The sequence below is a fragment of the Squalius cephalus genome (assembly GCF_949319135.1).
Source record: "Squalius cephalus genome assembly, chromosome: 4".
NCBI classification, from domain to species: domain Eukaryota; kingdom Metazoa; phylum Chordata; class Actinopteri; order Cypriniformes; family Leuciscidae; genus Squalius; species Squalius cephalus.
In genome coordinates, this window is record NC_137125.1 from 21,217,213 (window position 1) to 21,223,766 (window position 6,554).

The 6,554-nt window shown below is 40.4% G+C and overlaps 1 long non-coding RNA gene across 1 annotated transcript; it reads left to right on the forward strand.

Moving 5' to 3' along the window:
• The first annotated feature begins 476 nt into the window (after positions 1-476).
• LOC307157432 lies at positions 477-3,171 on the forward strand. Its single transcript, XR_013820962.1, has 3 exons — positions 477-667; positions 2,162-2,254; positions 2,340-3,171. It is a non-coding gene; the product is annotated as an uncharacterized lncRNA (long non-coding RNA).
• Positions 3,172-6,554: the final 3,383 nt, after the last annotated feature.

Here is a 6,554-nt window from a genome sequence, read left to right on the forward strand (position 1 = left end):
TAATGTCTCTTTCATTGCTTCTGCGGTTGCAGACTACAGCTGTCTTTCTTGCTTTTGCTGCTGTTTGCAGCTTTCAATTAACAGCACTTAAAGGAATAGTTCACTTCAAAATGAAAATTCTGTCATCATATACTCACCCTCAAGTTGTTTCAAACCTGTATGAATTTCTTTCTTCTGCTGAACACAAAGGAAGATATTTTAACCAAACAGTTTACTGGTCCCATTGACTTCCATAGTATTTTTTCTTTCCTACTATGGAAGTCAATGGGAATTAAGACATAATTGAAATGTCTTTCTCAGGATAAATGATATCAAGACAGGAGCCTTAGTGGGTGTTAACAAATATGGCAACAAATACTATGAGGACAACAGAAACTTTTTCGGTATTATTGATGTGAACTATCCCTTTAATGTAGCTCACAGCATTAAATTACAATTTATTAGCTAAACTATTGTCTTCTCAAACAGGTGTCATTGGAGACAGAAGAGGTTGTTTGTATTTCTGCCTATATGTGCAGCTGTGCAGCTGGTAAAGGGTTGTGCAACCATCTGACAGCACTTTTGTATCAGACAGCCCACTATGTGCAGCTGAATTTACAGTCTGTCCCACCACCACTGGCCTGCACGAGTGAGCCACAGAGATGGCATCGTCCAAGAACACAGGCATGTATTTTTCCTTTTCTGCAATTGGTAAGAACACTATAGTATCAACTCAAACAAACAAGTAAGTACATGTTAACATCAAAGCATTATGGACTAATAATGCACAAGAGTGCAAATTAAGTAACAAAGGTATAAATGAACATCACCCAAGATTAATACAATCTGTTAGCTGTTATTACTCATTATTATTTCATATTGACTAAATGCATAAACTAATGTCAATTTGTATAACCTTATTATAAAGTGTTTCCAGAATACTTTAAAGGTGCCGTAGAATGGATTATTTTATTATTTTATGTTTCCTGGGGTGCCCTTATAATGTTAGTATGTTTTTTAGATCAAAATTTGTTATAATTTAGAAATAAAAGGCATATTTCCTAGCCTAATTTCATCCATTGATTTGAACACTCTGTTTGAAGGGGCGTGTCTGCTGTGAGACTTCAGTGTTGTTGCCCACTGCTGTGATTGGCTGACATGCTTGCATATGAAATATCTGGCGTTACATGTAGAGCTATCTGGAAAACTTTTACTATTACAGCTTTTATGCGTTTTTACTATTACAGCTATCGGGATTAACGAATCATGAGAAGTTTTTTAAGTATTTAGATTATTCCAGCATTGAGCAGATGACAGCCTGTTGATCGCGTGAATGAAGATCTTATCACTGCAACGCGATTTACTGATGCATAAACAGTGTTGAACGACTTTGAGAGAAAGATTATCTGTCTTGAACTTGAACAATTACACATCAGAAATTCACATAACCCACTGGTTCTCCAGAGGCTCGGATGAAGGAACTAAAAAAATACTTTTGTGTTCATTTGTACATCCAAACACTGAGCAACTGCCATGCTTCGTTCGCTCGTTTGCAAGCCACGATGTCTCTCGAGGAAAAAACAATATCGCGCTGGATCTAGATAACACAGTGTAAATTGTCGTTAATAAAATCACTACTTACCGCTTGCGGGAATATAACGTTAGTTGAAATTGCCCCCTTCGTCTGTTTGAGACGCCGAGAGATGCCTGGCTGCTTGATATTGTTCCAGGTTAGAAAAACAGTCCGTGGTGAAATGGGCAGAGTAACTAACAACTTCAAATTAAACTGTAGCGGTATCCGATTATAGATAGATTATAGATAGATCTGCCATTTTCCCTATGATCCTTGCTTGTTTCTTCACCTGCAGAACTTCTGATGATTTGGCTGTGCAGTTCCGCCTGGCACTGAGCATGGGCTGGCATATGCAAATTTTTAGAGGCGTACATATTAATGATCCCGACTGTTGCGTCACAGTCGGTGTTATGTGGAGATTCGCCTGTTTTTCAGGGGTGTTTTTCAAAAACGAGATTTAAATAAGAAAGAGAAAACTATGGTGTTTGAGACTCACTGTATGTCATGTCCATGTACTGAACTCTTGTTATTTAACTATGCCAAGATAAATTCAATTTCACATTCTAGGGCACCTTTAACACTGCATTTGTTTGTTTTATACTAAGGGAGTCCATCCAGAGGCAGTGAGTGAACTTGTTGTCCTGAAGCCAAAGTCAGCTGGGAAGACTGGAATCAAGTCTACCCTATACAGGGCTTACACAGGTAATACACAACACTGTATGTGTACACGTGTACTCAGCTACAACTTAATGTGTTCAAGACTAATAGTTTGTATTCATTTCTTTAGGTCCCCTTCCAGATCCTGATGTCTTGGCTTCTGGTACAAAACTGAGTCAGATCCATCCCCGGCCTTTGCTGGCACACATACTAGAGGGCATGTCAAAAATAGAGTTGGTCCCCTCACAATTTGGCCCTGTACCTCGTGGTAGTCCACTTTCATACCAATGTCCCCCTATAGCTGCAGATGTTCCTGTTGTTAATTTCCCCCCACTACCTGTGCTTGGCTATCAGTTTGGCTGTAATTTTAAATATGTGCCCACACACCATCAATCACTTCATCTGGAGTCTCTAAAGGTTACCCATTGTTCTGCTTGTCAGATTGAAGAGGCCACAAGACTACAGTCAAAATGCACTGCTTGGGGACAAATGCGGCAATCAAGGGTTACTGCAAGCAGGTTCAGGGAGGTTTGTCATGTAGTTGGGGATTCATCTGGTCAGTCATTAGCGCTAAGAATCATCAAGGGCACGAGGCAGACAAGTGCTATGAAACGTGGCCTTGAACTTGAGCCAGATATTTTGAGAAAATATTCTGAGACAGCCAGTGTTAGTGTCCTACCATGTGGTTTTATTATCAATCCAGAAGCACCACATCTAGGAGCCAGTCCAGATGGACGAGTGCATGATCCATCTGAAACCTTCCAATTTGGCCTAGTGGAGGTAAAAAGCACATCTGCTGATAACATTGCCCAGGTTCCATTTATTAAACTACAAAGAGGACAAGCCAAACTCAAAGAGACCCACAAGTACTACTGGCAGGTTCAAGGCCAGCTTGCAGTGACTGGTCTACAGTGGTGTGACTTTGTGACTGACACAAAATCAGATTTCACAATACAGAGGATCTGGCGAGATGATGCCTTCATAGCATCAATGAAAGACAAGCTAGACGAGCTATTATAGTATTTATATGGATGTGTATCTTTCAGTGGTATAAATGGACAGTTTCTGTTCATATTATAGTACATGACCTTTGGATTTATTCTTATAATTGTATATATACCCACATTTATGTACATAATGGTGAATACATGCTTATATTTTTAATTTGATCTTCTGTAATATATGTGATTATATGTATGCATACACATTTACTAATTGTATATATATTTATATTGTGTGAAATAACAATGAACAGCAGAACTGAGTTGACATTTTTATTTGAATGAATTCTTATTAAAAAAAGACATTTTGTTGTCAACTATTTCATTGTGTCTGTCTGAAACTTAGTATAAACAATGACAATATACATTTAAAAAAATAAAAACAAAATATTTAATGATGTTACCGGTAAATGCATAAAGTCTATCACTACTATTGTAAAAATCAATCTCAGTGTAAATATCTAATATTTATTATATTATACATATATACATTCACTCCTCAAGAAACATTGGTCCCTGGTAATTAACCATAAAACAACAATTATGCCAGATCTGATTGATGCTTCCTGACAAGGTGAGTGGCACAACAGAATCCCAAATGTGGTTTTCCTTGACCCTTCGAATTACCCTTTCCACCAGAATTCTGAGGCGTGCAATGGCCTGTGTTTTATCACAGTCCTGTTTGCTGAACTGCTTAGCACGTTTGAAAGGTGGAATGATCAGTTTAGCACCAACACTGGAGAGCATATCCTCGATTGTGAACCCCTTGTCTGCCATGACCTCATCTCCAGGTTCAAGCAGGTCCAAACTGCCGGACTTCTTTGTGATCTCTTTGTCGGAGACTGAACCTGTGTAAAGCTGGGAGATGAAAGTCATTGCACCACACGGAGCTACTCCAACCAGACCTTTAAATGTTGTAGTGCTCTTGTAGCTGGAGAAGATCTCTGAGTGGAGTGTCAGAGATGTGGGGCTCTCACAGCGGATTTCTGTGTGGTTTGGACAGAACAAACTGTACTTATTTGGCATGGAGAAGCATATTTGTTGCCTGGACATCCAAATGGGTACTGAACCCAACACAAAGAACAGGTAGTTAGCCCAGGTGATAATGGCTCTACTCACTGTGGCCACGCTTACCCCGAAAATGTCGATTACTTGTTCCCTCAGTCCAGCAGCTACCCGACAGGAATACATGAACAGTTCATCTATGAGCTGGATCTTCCGTGCAGGGCTAGGGCTCGGGGATGCTTCCTGTCCCATCCTCTGTGCCTTAGTCCAGTACACAAGATTGCTGGCAGATGGACAAACAGATTCCCAGAACACCTGGAAAACTTCCTGTGAGGGAAACTTTGTGTAGTATTTAATTGTGTGATCAGAAACACAAAATCTGCTCATTGTTGTTTGTTTCTCTAGTGACATTTTCTGCAGCCTAGCCTCCAGCTCTTCAATGTACCTCATCGAATGCACCTATAAAAATGTAAAATAGTATAGTTAGCAACTAATTACATATATTTATGTGTGTATATATATATATATATATATATATATATAATATATGTGTGTGTGTGTGTATATATATATATGTATATGTATATATACATACACACACACACACACACACAGTCTACACTGTTATCACCGAAATACACAAGCAAAAGTCAACATAAGTGCTTACCGGCAGGTGGGCGTGCCGCGTAGTCATGTTCCTCAATATGACTGGATTCATTGGGTGCATCTTCTGTAACCACCGGCTGCTCCCGAACACGTACATCCGCACCAAGTCGAACGGCAGATCTCTCAAAAGCTGATAGTCTTTGAGGGAGTACATAGAAATTGTTCCAAGGGAAACGACTGGGAATGGCACCAACCTTCAGCCGCGAACTTCCTGGAATGTAGTTGTCAGCAGTAAAATGCTGACTGCAGACATACGTGCTGCCTCTCCGAATGACGAACGTAGACCCTTCGTCCCGTCTAATAGCGATGACCCATTTCTTTTTTTGGTCTTCGTTCAAAGGATACCCTTGAAAACTTAAATAAGGTTGTTTTTGATTAGAATTGCTGCACTGAGGGACGCTACAGCAACACTTATTCTTGGACTCGGCCAATGTTGTTGTCACCGGAAGTAAGTTTACCCGGCGTTGGTGAGCACCGGAAACACAAAACCCGGAAGTGTGAAAAAGGCTTATAACCGGAGAACGGGGCGTAGGTCCCGCCCAAGACAATATCTGATTGGCTGTCACACTCGGAAGGACAGGTCGGATGGACAAGCTTATAACCCAATGACAAGCAGCGATGCTTTGCTTTTTGCCTTGCCTTTGCAGTGACTTTTGCTCTTGCTTATGTCTGTGCTGACCTTTCCATCGTCCAGCGTGTATGCTTACATACTCTTCAAACCAGCAAGAGCTCACTCAAAACTCATCAACTCTTCCGTAAGATCCTTCGTTGAACTTCGTCAAAGAAAACTCTCTCAGAGTAGCTCCAGCAGCTCCAGACTCAGAGGAAACTCCGTTGCATAGCAACCCGCAATCCAGGAAATCCCGCAAACGAAGCAGCACCCGGCAAAGCCAACCAACCACTCACCATCGAGTGCTGTCCCTCAGAACGCATCATCGACCGACTGCCAGCCAATCAGCGCCGAAGAGATTCCCTCCAGCAACTTCGTCACAGAAGGGGACGCACGCGCTCACACGGGAGCATCCAAACGCAAGTACACAATCTCCTAATTCTGGCTGAACTGGTGCAAATCTTATTAGGAAAACAAACTAAGATTAAAGTGCTAGTAGATTGATTCTCTCAGGTTGCGGTCAAGAAATAGTGTTTAACGCTAGACATTTGGGACTCCATTCACCCTCCGTTGATAACATCACTTTTCTCTGTCACTGTTTGAATGAATGTTTGTGTGTTTTCGTTAGTTTAGTTTGTGTGTATTAGAGTAGTTCAATAAAGTCTTGGTTGATTTTACATACAAGCGTCTTGTGCTGTGTGCTTACAAGTTACTGCCTTAAACTGTAGATTTTGTTACCTTGCTCATAATCAGTTATCATAATTTTATGATATTATTACCGTAGGCCACGGGATAATATTCTGTCCAGAATTAATAAAATACCCTAATCTCAACTTATCGGTGGACGAATAGTTGATAAAGTGTTAAATATTAATTCTGAATAATTTGCATATTAATTCGATTTTTATTCACTGTAATTCAATCCCCTTTGAGTTATATTGATCTTAATTCCCTTATTAAACTTACATTGGCTAGAGGGTTCGGGGGTACCTTATATCGTCTGGACCAATCATAAGTACCTTGAATATATCAGATCTGCTAAACGACTCAACTCCAGGCAGGC